The sequence below is a fragment of the Passer domesticus genome, chromosome 33, assembly GCF_036417665.1.
Source record: "Passer domesticus isolate bPasDom1 chromosome 33, bPasDom1.hap1, whole genome shotgun sequence".
NCBI classification, from domain to species: Eukaryota; Metazoa; Chordata; class Aves; order Passeriformes; family Passeridae; genus Passer; species Passer domesticus.
The window spans coordinates 1835580-1847397 of NC_087506.1; the positions used below are offsets into that span (position 1 = coordinate 1835580).

General features: G+C 48.5%; 1 long non-coding RNA gene across 2 annotated transcripts; it reads left to right on the forward strand.

Annotated features, from left to right (window-relative positions):
* On the forward strand, positions 1-1024 carry LOC135288590 (uncharacterized). Of its 2 annotated transcripts, none has more exons than XR_010351648.1 (2): positions 1-557; positions 668-1024. It is a non-coding gene; the product is annotated as an uncharacterized LOC135288590 (long non-coding RNA). The 2 variants fall into 2 exon arrangements; XR_010351649.1 differs by having other exon boundaries at positions 1-540.
* The last annotated feature ends 10794 nt before the right edge of the window (positions 1025-11818 follow it).

Below are 11818 nucleotides of genomic sequence, written 5' to 3' on the forward strand. Positions count from 1 at the left end.
CAAGGGTTGTGTTGTGCCCTTTGCTGGGCGCTGGACGTTCCAGCTGGAGCCTGGGCTGTGACATCACAGTTCCCAGGCTCCATCTGAAGTGGACAGTGGAGACCATGGAATGATGGAGTCCCTGAATGGTTGGGCTTGGAAGGGAGCCTGAAGAAACATCTTGTTCCAAGCTGAGCAATCTTCCCCCAGAGCAGGCTGCTCAGAGCCCTGTTCCCAAGGATGGGGCATGCACAGCCTCTGTGCACAGCCCGGGCCAGTGCCCCACCCCCCCCAGTGGAAAAGAGCAGCTTCCTCACATGCAGCTTCAATCATCCTGCTGCAGCTGAAAGCCATCCCCCTTGTCCTGTCAGCACAGGCCCTGCTGAACACTCTGTCCCCTTCTTTCCTGTGGGAGCCTTCCAGTCCTGCACAGCCACAGGGAGGCCTCCCAGTGTCTCCTGTCTCCAGGCTGAGCATCCCCAGCCCCACTTGCCCAGCAGTCAGTCACATCAGGGCCAGTCAAGGCTGAAGGGTAGCAAATAGCATCAGGAACTGAGAGATGTAAGCTTTAGACCCAGGTTTGTCTCTAAATGTACAAAATTAATAACAGTGGATGGGAAGATGGTGGGACACTGGTTCTGTTCTAACTGGTGATTTATTTTTCTTCTTTTCTGTCATGCTGTCCCAGGTTTTTCTGTTTGAAAGGAAGCTTGGCACAATGTCCATTGTCTTCTCCATTTGTGAAACACCAAGCGGAGTCTGGGCAGGCTGATGATGCAGAGCAAAACCTGAAAATATACTAGTGATCCTGAGCCTGGGGGATGCAGCTAAACCCAGCCAAAAGGAATTTCTGAAAAGCTGATCCTGGTTTACATTATCTTGAGTTTGGCTTTGCCAACTTCACCAGTCATTTATGAAAAAGCAAACAAAAAACTCAAGCCAAATCAGACATAAACCCAAACAAACAAACAAACAAACAAACCCATGCAGCAAACCAATCAAACAAACAGATATAAAAACCCCAAATAAAACCAAAGGAAATGAAGAGTTAGTACTAGTTGTGAGGATAGCACAGCAGGCAAATGGCTGCTTCCCACAGGATCATCATCAAAAGCCACATAGAACAGCTGCTCCAAAATATATCCAAGAGGAGAAAAAGAAAAAGTGATCCATGGCAACTTTGGGGGCAGCTCCCCATTCAGGTGAAGTATGAGCACGCAGTAGTACAGATCCAGCATTGCCCACCCTCCAGGCTGCTGTTTGCTCCTGATGAAAGACCCTTGCAGGACTGTGGCCCCTCTCAGTGCAGTGTCAGTCACTGCCAGAGCTCTCAGCTGAACCACTGGCATTTGCAGAGTGACATCCAGCCACAATCCTGCTGCCTGCTGAGCACCTGTGGAATATCCTGAGCATCTTCATGCCTAGCAGCACAAAACAGCTCAGGATTTCTCTGAACTGCTTTTCAGGAGAGGTTTCCATATCCCCGTGAGATCTGTTCATCCCTCAACACGTCTGACTTGATGTACAATGATGCATTTGGGTTCCTCCCTTCCTCCTGTGTGCCAGTGAGAAACCATCCATGGGAATGGAGGATGTTGTGTGCAGGGCAATGTACTCCTGGCTTGCCATTTTGCTTCACTATCACTCAGCTGAACATGGTCCTTATCCAAGAAGGACTTTGGAGAAATGGGTAGGAATTTTGGCTCTGAGAGGAGCAGAAAGCATATTTTCTAGACCACATTGCCAGCAGATGCCGTTTCCCTGGCAGAACAGTGATTGCCACTCATCTTCCTGGGAAGAATGTCAAGACCCATTCAGAGATCCCAGGTTCAGCTGGCCTTGGGCTTTGTCTGTCTCATTTCACACATCCACTTTCAAGGGCCATTAGAAGAGGCACATGTCTGCCTTGCTACCCAGAAGTGCTGTAGTTATTCCCAGGAAAAAAAAAAAAACAAATACAAAAACTGGGTGTCCTGTGGTGTGGTAGAAATCCCATCACAGTTGTGACTCTGTGAGCAAAGACAGCCGGTGCTTTTTGGGGCTGTAACAGCTGAGAGTGTGGCAGAGCAGGTTTGATATTCTTTTTAGAGTCCTGAAAACATTGTTCCCAAAACAATCTTTCTCTCCTGTCTTCTGTCATCAACTGTGGAACAGAGGAAATGGAAGGGATCAGAGGTTTGTTTAAATTTGCGCTTATTTTTAAGTCTTCAAATAGTGTCAGCTCGATGCGTGATACTTTAGAAATTGGATGAGTAGCACCTGTTTCATCCCAGCGAGAGGTGGGATTGAAGACTTCCAACAACAGAAACACTGGGTGTGCAAGAGCTCAGTTTTCCACCCCTCACACAAGTAACTTGCTGTACTATTTTCAGCATCCTCAGCCAGATCGATTAAAATACTGCTCCAAACAACAACAGAATGAAAATCTTCCACCAAATGGGGAAAAGGAAGAAAAGTGGGCCGCAGCCCTTTCTTCAGAGCTTGTGTTGATTTTGCCAAGTCAGATGCAAACAAGGTTTGCCATATTTCCTTCCTAGAAAAATGCAGCTCTTGAATAGAAATCTATCTCTGAGGCTGCTAAGTTGAGTGCGATTTTAGACCTGGGAGGAGCAAAACAGGTTCCAGAGAAGCTGTGGCTGTGTCACCCTTGGAAGTGTTCAGGGCCAAGTTGGGTGAGCAGGTTGGAGCAACCTTATTAGCGGAAGGTGTCCTGAGTCTGGTGAGTCCCTGAAAAGAAACTTTTGGTTTTCCTGAAATGCTGCCTTTGCAAGGGGAGGTCACAACTACCCCACGTAATTTGAAATGCCCTGAGCAGAACCCAACTGTGTTTTCTCACAGGTGAGGAGGGATTTTCACTTGTATTTTATGGGGGATTTTCACAGGGCAGAGCAAGAGCAGCTGAATGGGTTTGACAGGCAAAGAGGGCCAGTGTGGCAGCAGCTTAATTCCATGGGGCTTTTCCTTCTGTGATCCTGTACAACCTGAGGCAGCACTCTGGGGCTCTTGAACCTGGCAGCTGGGCAAGTTAATCATTGGAACAAGTGATAAATTAAGCTGCTCCACTCTCTTGAGCATGGGTGTGATGAGCCTTAAGTAAACCTGTGAGCACTTGTCAGGATGGGAGCTTGTTCTTTGCCAGGGAGGAGGGAGAAAATATTGCTTGGAGTAAATAAAGCAACTCTGCTTCCCCAGGAAGAGGAAAAGAAGGAATTGAACACGTGAATGCTGCATGGAGTCATTTGCACAAGGCTATATCTCGTCTGCTATGCAGGAATGTTCTCAATAAACCCTGCTTCTCCTGGCCATTATTTTTCTGGGTTTCCACCACATGATACAAAAGACTCTCAAGAGACTCCCCCAGAGGATGTTCCATGAGATTGACCCCAGAGCCTCATATGGGGCCCTGGGGGGTGGGACAAGGGGGCAGGGACCCCCCGGCAGCATCCCTGTGTCCCCCAGCGCCAGAGCCTGGGCCAGGGCTCCTTCACCCTGCTATGAACGAGGGGTTGAGAGCGCTGAAAAATCCCCAGCCAGGGATCAGCAAAAACCAGATTTAATATTAAGCAACTGCACCGCAAAGTTCCTTGGCAAGAGTCACTCTGCTTCTGACTGGACACTGCAGGCACAGCAAGGAAAAAAAGCAACCACAAAATCAAACCAAATCCAGGCAACCAAACCAGAAATGAAACAAGAACTGTGGCTTTCAATTCTGTGGAAAAGAATTGTCCTTCTCAGCCAGGTGATCATTGCCAAAATTGATGTTTCGCCTCCAACATTCCCTATTGTGACAGGCTGGAGGAGATTGTTGGCTGGAAACATTTCTTGTGTGGGGGAGGAAGGGGCAGGTCCAGCCTTGCCCTGCCCAAGAACCCCAGCGCTGCCCTGCCCTGGAACCCCAATCCCCCCAGAGCCTCTATCCCAGCCCAGCAGTGGCTGCCAGTCCCTGGCACAGCACAGGCAATGCTCCACAGCCACCTCTGGAGCCACCAGCCCAGCTCCTGAGTGACCAAATGAGCCCAAGTCCCACCTGGGGGAAGGGCTCAGCAAGATTAAGGGGTATTGAAGGCTGACCGCAAGGTGAGCACACATCCTGACCCTACCTCCTCTTGGCATTTCCATCTGAACGCTGCTGGAATTCAGGAGTTGGTAGCTCTGTGTTTGTGCCTCTGTATCTTTTTCGTCTTTCTTACTCTGTGTCTTCTTCGAATTCCCTCCTCTTTCAAATTTGAGCAACGTTAAATTGAACAGTCTTAGAGTTTGTATAATTGAATGGGAAAAGTTAATGCTTTTAGAAGTGTTTTTTTGGTTGATTGAATGTCATATTAAACCTTTTGCCATAGTTTCTCTGATTTTATAAAGTTCCCAGTAAAGGCTACTTTATTAATTTGAGCTCCCGAGAATCTCTTGTACTGGTATTTCTCCAGTGCCTCCAACTCAGAGGACACAAACAATTGTAATTCTTTTTGAATGTCTCCTTCAGAGAGTTGTTTGGGGGGTGGGGGTCAGGCCTTGTCTGTCCTGCTTGGCACAGCCCAGGCAGGGCTTTCCCAGCCACATTCCACACTCCATTTCCCAGCTGGAGCCGCTGGTGCCTCTGAGTTCTGCTGGCCCAGCCCCAGGGACGCTCTCCTTGTCTGCCCATTCCCCCACGGTCTCTGGGCAGGGATGGCCTCAGTGGGGGCTGCTGACATCTTCAGCAACTTGGAGCCTGCTGCTGGATTTCACTGCTCCAGAGGCTTGTTCAGCCTTCAGCTCTTCAGTGCAGGAATTCAGTGTCCCAGGGCTCATTAACATTGAAAACACCTTAACAAGCCAAGCCTTTGGGAATAATTTGATTTTAGCTTTCAAATCTTGTGTGGTTAATTCAACACATTTCATAAGTGTATTCAAAGTGAATGTATAATTGAATGAATACTTACAAAGAGAGTGAGAAAACATTTTTTAGGTCCTAATTTTTTTTTTCTGATCATAAATTGATATGTGCAATCTCCAATTGGCACTGAATCCAAGTACCTCCTCATGCAGTTTGAATAGATATGAATAGATATAGCCAACACCCTTCATGGCTGACAATCAATCAGACTCTCTCCCTAACCCCACCCCACCATTTCCCCCATCCAAGCCCTGGCACTCAGAGCAGCCTTGTGCAAATCTGAGCTCCCTCCAGCCCAGGCTGCACCTGCAGCTTTCAGCTCCTTGGCTCCAAGTCCCACCTGCTTTCCTTGGAGAAGGAGTTGCCTGAGACACGGAGGGATGTTCATTTATTGTCATCCAACAAAGCCAAGAGAAGGCACAGCTCCATCAAATGCAAAAGTCATTCTTCTCCCTGGCTCTGCCCTGGCCCTGATCCCCACAGCCTGTCCTCTTTCCTTCATCCCTCCTTTGCCAGGCACTTTCCGGGACAAGGGAGCTCTGCTCTGGCTATGGAGGGAGGTCCAAGTGCAGCCACTGCAGTGGGAACCACAACTCATCAGGTTTGTGCCTTTTGAGAGACCAGGAACTAGTGAGACTCAGAGGCACAGAAGGGTTTCTCTTGATGGCCAATATAAAAAATGTGAACATGATAAAATTAAATAAATTCAATAAACATGAAAACCCTTCCCTGAGCTCCTTGTGACAGCAACATCTGACATGTCCACTATCGACAAGAGATTGCCATATGGGAAGGATTTTAGACAAAGACATAAAGATATAAAAGATAAAAACACAACTAAGATGCTTTCTAAGAAGGTATTTAAAGTTTTGAAAAATTGGGCAACTCCCTGATGGCCAAAGCATGAAGCCAGTCAAGGGAGACACATTGGAATAACCAGAGAACAGCTGCAGGAGGAAATCTGGGAGCAAGGGGAAGGGCATAGATCCAGCTGCTCTAAATGAAGAGATGTCCTTAGACACGGCCATTTAACCAGGAGAGCTGGAAACAGATAAAGGAAGAGGGCAGTGAAATACTAGACTGAATGTTTCTGGCAAAGCTAGAGGGGAAGATCAGTATTTTTCTCCTGCCATCAGTAGAAGAATCCATGAGATCCAGGAAACTCCTGTTCCTGCTGGGAAAAATTTGCCATTTCTTATAAGTATTCAAGTAATCCAGATAAGAAATATTTTCTGGTTTATTATGAAATTAACAGGTACTAAACCTGTGCCCCTTTCCAGGCAGACATCAGCTGTGTGCCCATGAATAGGCAGTGCCACTTGTGCCCTGAGGTGCCCAGCTGGGATTGGATCTCTCTGAGAGCACCTGAGGGAGAGCAGAGCACCTTGCAAGCTGCAGGTCCCTGCCAGCCCCGCAGGGCTCCTGTCCCATCAACATCTGCTCTGCTGCCAATCACAGCTGGGATAGCACCGCCCCTGCTGTGTGATTGACAGTTCTGCCAGGGCTGGGGGCGGGGCTCTGTCCCACCACAAACCAAGGCCTGACCCGGCCCTGGCCCCACACGGGCATTTCGAGCATCCCGAGGTGTCTCGGGACATCGATCTCATCCAGACTCTGACAGCAACCACGGTGACACTGCTGAACCTCATGGAGCCAAGGGTCACTGTGACAGTGGAGATCCAAGGCAATTATGGTGGGACTGTGGAACTTCATGGAATCAAGGAAACCATTGTGCAATTCAGGGGCCCTGTGGAAGCAAGGGTCAATGATCAAACTGTGGGGCCCATAGAAACAAGGAGCCATTGTGACACAGCAGGGCCGCATGGAGCCAAGGGACCACTGTGACTCTGTTGGAGCTCCTGAAACCAAGAAGCCATTGTGACATTGCCAGACTTCATGGAATCAAGGAGACCATTGTGATGGTGTGGGGACCCATGATATCAGCGGAACGTGGAACAGGTCTGCCTGCTTTGGCCTCCTGGGGCCTGTCTGACAGGTCCCGCTGAATTTGACATGTCAAGGGCCACTTCTCATCTGACTGTGAAGCACTGGGGCTCCGTGCCTTCCTTCCTATGGAAAAGAACTGTCTTTCTTGTCCAGGCTCCCATGGCTGAAATTAGGATTCCACCTCTAAAATTCCCTATATCCAAGGCTTTCTCCCAGACAAAATCTGCCAATACAGTCAAGTCTGGCTAGCCTTGGCCTCTGGTGACTGCCTCTCATCTGCCCCTGGGGCTTGGCTGTTTTCTTCCTGTGGAGACCACTGAGACACTGTGGGGTGTTGTGGAGCCAAAGGGCATTGTTACACTGCAGGAACTTGTGGAACCAAGGGATCATTGCGACACTTTGGGGTCTTGAGGAACCATGGGATCATTGTGACACCATAGGGTCTTCAGGAACCATGGAGACCAATGTGACACTTTGGGGTCTTGTGAAATGCAGGGGCATTGTGACACTGCAGAGCACTATGGATCCAAGAGACCATTGTGGCACTGTGGAGCCTCACAGAACCAAGGACAATGCTGTGGTTCTGTTGGGCTTCATGGTCCCAAGGGGCCAGTGTGAAGCAGCAGGGCTTTGTGGAACCAAGAGGCCATTGTTGCATTTCAGGGCCTCATGGAGCCAAAGGGCTGTTGTGATCCTGTGGGGCACCGTGGATCCATGGAGACCATTGTGGCACTGCAAGGCCCCATGGAATCATTGTGACAGTGTGGGTCCCCAGGGAACCAAAGAGCCATTGTGACCCTGCAGGGCCTCATGGAGGGAAGGGGTCATTGTGACACTGTGGGAAGCTGTGGAACCATTGTTGCACTACTGGGCCCCAACAGAACCAAGGGACCATGGTGACACAGCAGGGCTTCATGGAACACAAAGACCATTATGACACTGTGGGGCCTTTTGGAACCATGGAGACCATTAAGATCCTTAAGGACTTGTGTAACCAAGGGGCCATTATGATGCCACAGGACATCATGGAAGCAAGAGAACCACTATGATGTTGCAAGACTTCATGCAAGCATAGAGCCATTGTGACACTGAAGGGCCTTATGGAACCAAGAGAACACAAAATAGATCTGGCTGCCTTGGCCTCCCAGGAGTCACCTGACAGGTCTGGCTGACCTTGGAATGTTGAAGCCCACTCCCATCTGACCCTGAAACACTGGAGCTCTGGGCTTTCCTTTGTATGGAAAAGAACTGTCCATCTTTTCCAGGTATCCATTGCCAAAATTAGGATTCCACCTCCAAATTTCTGTGATCCAAGGATTGCTGCCAGAGAAAAGCTGCCAGGACAGACAGGAATGGCTGGTCTTTCACTCCTGAGGGCCAGCAGTCACCTGTTTTCCAAACCCTGGAAAAGGCTCTGTGCTTTTTTTTTTTAATGAAAAAAATCATCCTTCTTCTCGGGGCACAAATGTCTGAAAGTAGGATTCCACATTCATAATTTTGAATATCCAAGGGTTGCTCCAAGCAAACCTGCCAGGACAGACAGGTCAGGCTTGCCTTGGCCTCTGGTGGTTGCCATTCACCAGCTGCTGAAACATGGGGACTTCGTGGTTTCCTTCCTATGGAGGCCAATGTGACACTTAGTGGTCTTGTGAAATGAAGGAGCCATTGTGACACTGCAGAGCACCATGGATCCAAGGGACCATTGTGACACTGTGGAGCCTTGTGGAACCAAGGACATCACTGTGGCTCTGTTGTGCCCCATGGTCCCAAGGGGCCAGTGCAAAGCAGCAGTGAGGGAGTTAGCTCGGCTGTAACTCAGAGTCAGCCAGATTTTACCCCGAAAGGACCTGGCATGAGGTTCAAACCCTAGAATAATTTATTTAACTTAGGATGAGCTTGAGAGATCTCCCATAAGCCTTTAGTGTTGTTATGGTAAGTTGTCCTAATTCTGCTTCCCTACTGGTTACTTGTTTCCCCTATATGGGTATTGTTCTAGTTCTCTAGCCCTAAGTGTATATGTTGTTGCTTCCCCTTTATCTCAGGTCTTTGGATCCTGCCCTTCGTACTGTGCTCTACTTCTCCATGTTTATTGTTTTTCACCCCGTTATTGAAGTTCTTTTTGGGCAACTCCATTGAACCCGCTCCTTTTCATTTTTGCCACCCTCGCTCTGAAGTCAGGGAATCAGAGAGGTTTGTCACAGCCACCCTCACTGCGACATTTGGCCTCTGAGCAGGGACCCTGACATTCAGTTACGTCAGCTGGGGTTAGCTGAGAGATAGGCCAGGCTCCCCGGGACTGTGGATTGTGCCTGGCCCAGTGGATTTCCCATCACTTTGAGTGACCTGAGCCAGCATTGGTGGGGACAATGACAGTTTCCTCCTGTGAAGGATTGCAGGTGGGTTTGGGAAAATGCAGGACATTTATCGCCTATTTTGCCACCGTGTTTTTAAAATATGGATCCACATCCCGTAATTGATTTGGGGCGTTCTGGTGGCTGTTTCCCGCAAGGCGGAGAAGGAGAAAAATGGGTGGTCAGTTGTTCCAAAGTAGAAAGGGACCCCATTGCACCCCGCATGCTCCCCTTCTTCTACACCATCCTTGAGACACTTCACCAGCAAGCTGTGTGTTGAAAACTTGATCCATCAGTCACTCCTAACCCAGGCACTCCCCTGAAACCTGCCTTTCTTGGACTTTCCATGATGGTCCAAGATGGCAATGGCCATGCTGTCTTGGAGCATTGTGCCCAGGAGACCCAAGATGGAAGAAGCCCGAATGTGGCTCGGGAGCCTGGCCATCCTCCCTCCATCTTGGCTCCTCCACTTCCTGCTACCACAACCTTCTCTTCCACTCTGAACGAACCTCCAGACTCCACTCCCGTGCCTGCAGGTCACCCTTCCACTGTCATTCATTCCACCTCCACCTTGGGCCACAGCTCCAGAAAAGGACAAAATGGCAGCGCCCTTTACTCACCGTCCGGCAACAATATAAACCCCATGGTCAAGGATACTAAGCCAAACTCTCACACTATTTCTAATCCAAGTGTTTCTGCTCCAAGTTATTCTTCCTCCCCAGAAGACAGTTTGCATTCCCCAGAGCCACCTCTCCCCTCAACCCTAGGAGATCCCTGGGAAAAGATCTGGAAGGAAGCAGTTAAGGAAGGAGACTGGCAAATAGTCTTGAAACTCCTCATTGCCCCAGGACATTATGAAAGAAGGGAGCAGAATCCCAGGTATCAGCCATTGGTTTACAGGGAAATCAAGGAGCTGTGTAGGGCAGCTAAAGACTATAGGCAGGATTCACCTTGTTTTAATGGCATAATGAGGGCCATGTTTACAGCACATGTAACCACCTATGATTTAAAATATATTATGACCATGTTTTTATGTTTTTATCACCTACAGAATACACCCTGTGGGAAAGGGAGATGGAAGTGTTTACTAAATCAATTAATAGCAGACTATGTGAATAATGAGGCAAGGGCGCAATTGACAATCAGCCATCTAGCTGTAAAAAGGACAACACAGCCTGCCAGATGATCAAGCAGCAGGTATCCCCAGAGAAGTATTGGACGATATAAAAGAGATGGCTTTGAAAGCTGTAATCCAGGTACCGGATGGAAACACCCCCAGTTTGGACTATGTAAATATAAGACAAGAATCCAGAGAGCCCTGCATGAGAGGTATTGATTGCCTTAAACAGGCACTAGAGAAACAAGTCCGGGATGAAAAGACTCAAAATTAATTACTAAAATCATTGGGGGTAGCCAATGCCAACCTGGAATGTAAGAAAGGGCTGCGTGCCCTTCCACTAGATATGGAACCCACACTCCTGCAGATGATTGAGGCTGTAATTGCCTCAGGACAGCAGAACACGTAGCGGCTGTACAAGCCCAGGCCATTGGGCAAGGAGTTGCAGAGGCCCTAGTGGCCATGCCATTCCCCTTTAAGGGGCCCCAGCAACAATTACAGGGCCCAAAAATATGTTTCAGGTGTGGTCAACAAGGATATTTTAGAAAATATTGTCTCTGGGGTAGGGGGGTATTCGGTCCCTAACAGAAATCAACATCAAACTAGGCGGAATTTGGCTTTTTGCAATGGCCCAGTGCAGGTTGGGATGATGATCCACCCTCACAGCTGGCCCAGGGCAGGCCTGGAGTGGCCTTGGTGGCACCTTGGGCTTGGCACAGCCTTGAGGATGGTCTATGTTTTCAACAGAGAAACTCAAGAGATTTCGATTGCCTCAAAGCATTAAAAAGACAAAACCTCTCTTTGGCTGTGTGCTGTCAGATATCCAAGCAAAGCAGATCCCAAGTAAGTGAGGAGAGACAGGATAGGGTTGGGGAATGTGGAGTAAGGTTGTAGACATTGGGTCAGATCTCAAGGCACAGCTTCTCTGAGCAGGCCAGACTTCCTTAGGAGAGTCCCTGGGTCAATATCAGTCACAGAATGCTTCAATCACCTTTTGTGTAATAAGAAAAATAATAAAAGACATCCTTGAAAATAGGAATACATATTTCCTAGAAAATCTTTGAAATATTTCTCCAAGAGGAAAACTTCCTGATGAACAGCACTATACCAGAGGGAAATCAAGGTAGAGCCATGGTTTGTCAGGACTGGCTTGATGCTAATAAGGCCCATGGTGCATTTACAGCTGAGCACTGGAACCTCAGGCCCTGAGAGGAGATTGTACAAACCTTTCCAAGAGTCAAAGTCAGAAGAAAACCCCAATGTGTGTCAAAGCATGAATGTGTCCCACTAAAGTCCATCCCCAACACAGGTTCCTCATGGACTCCTTGGAGGAGAGAATTGGAAGCCAGGATGGCACAAAAACCTCTCAGAGACTCAGTGTGAAAAGGAAAATTCCAAGTATTTTAAAAACCTTGAGTATCTCAAAGTATTAATGAGCCCCACTGAGTGTCAGTACAAAGCTCTCAAGAGACTCATTAAAACAGATATTTGGGGCCATGATGCCACAAACCTCTCCCAGAGTCTGTATCAAAAGGGAAACAGCAAGTACCT